Genomic DNA, 1,581 nt, shown 5'->3' on the forward strand with positions numbered 1-1,581 from the left:
CTTCAGAACAGAAGTGCTGGGAAGGACAGGACCTCTGCACAACCTCAACATTGGTTGCATGAAAGCTTTCGTTCGCCAGCTCCATCTGCACGGATTCTTCATTGTGGACAGCGATTTGCCCACATCTGCCTCACGGGCAAAATTCCCAGCAGGCGGAGCCGCGTCTCTTCCCAGTGAGGTACGCACTCCCCCTGCCCATAGGACACCTCTCGGGACAGGTGGGATTGGTGGCCGGTCCCACCTGAGGGGGCTGCAAGTTGGTGGTATTTGGGTTTCCAAACCCGCTTTCCTGCTTTTGAAAATCCTAAAATTTCTGCTTACTAGTTAATGTAGCTTTGTCTTTTCCAAGCTGGAAAATGGTGGCATCTAACTCTTCTCCTCTGCATTTTGCAGTTACTCTGCTACTACAACCCCAACTTCAGGAGAGAGTACCCACTTCTGCTCAGATGGTTCAAGCGAAGCGCTGGCGTATAAAGGAGAGCATCAGCTGCATTCCCACCAGAGCTGGATTTTGAGGAGGGCCCCGTGAGCAGCCCTCCGAACAGACGGCGAGGCCCTGCAGCATCAGCGGGCAGTGAGCCCGCCGGTAGCAACCAGGATGCTGCTCCTGCTGCATCTGCTGCTCCTCCATCTCCCGAACCAAACGGTCCTTCTCCATCAACGCTGGGACCAGACAGCGGAGCTGGAGGCAACAGATTTGGACGTCAGCACAATTTATGCTATACAAGATAGAGATCCTAGGTACCAAGTGAACAGAGTAGAGAAGTTCCAGAAATAAACGTTCTGAATATTTTCCAGTTGTCCTGTCCCATTTCCTCATTTGACAGTGGCTCTTCCTGTGCCCAAGGGTGGGGGGTACATCAGGGAGATGTCATTTCTCTCACCTGGTCCAAGCAATGATGGGAGCACACGGCGGGAGCGGGGAGGTAAAGACTGTGAGCTGGAGCTGCCTCAAGTACCCGATCCCCTTCCTTCTCTCTGCCTGTCCTCCCTGGCTGGATGCCACCGTGGCAGTGAGCCATTCAGCTTGTGGGGATCCCTGGTGATCACGCAGGTGAATTCGGCTGTCCTGCAAGCAGCGTTTTGTTTGTTCCCTTCAAATATTTGTATACTGATGTGTCATTGGAATCCAAATCTTTTTTCTTGACTTGCTTAGAAATGAGTTCGGCCCAAATACTGGGCAGCTGCTGACCACCACCTCACTAAGGTGAGAGCATGCAGTAAGACATGGCATGCAGTAACTGTAAAGGATTGTTATACAGGACACAAGCTGTTTAGTGTTGGCTGTTTTTCATTTCATTAACAGTGGGAGAATGGCCAAAACTAAGCTAGCTTCTTATACTTAAATCTATAGGGCATAAAATACACTACAAGGTTCATTCTGCATTTTTTTAAAGGTAACATTAATCATATCTGACAACAGGCTATCAGTGTATTATCAGAACACACAGGAGAAGGTACTGGGTCGTGAGTCCTGTGGCTGGAATAATCCAATATTTGGAAAATTTGCATTCATAATAGGACACATCTGGTAGGAAAATATATCCTAGGTGAAAAAAAGCAAATGTGGGCATGCTGAGC

At 49.1% G+C, this 1,581-nt stretch overlaps 1 pseudogene; it reads left to right on the top strand.

Annotated features, from left to right (window-relative positions):
• Positions 1-802, top strand: part of LOC116216949 — a 24,829-nt pseudogene extending 24,027 nt beyond the window's left edge.
• The last annotated feature ends 779 nt before the right edge of the window (positions 803-1,581 follow it).

Source organism: Meleagris gallopavo, chromosome 9, assembly GCF_000146605.3.
Source record: "Meleagris gallopavo isolate NT-WF06-2002-E0010 breed Aviagen turkey brand Nicholas breeding stock chromosome 9, Turkey_5.1, whole genome shotgun sequence".
Classification (NCBI taxonomy): domain Eukaryota; kingdom Metazoa; phylum Chordata; class Aves; order Galliformes; family Phasianidae; genus Meleagris; species Meleagris gallopavo.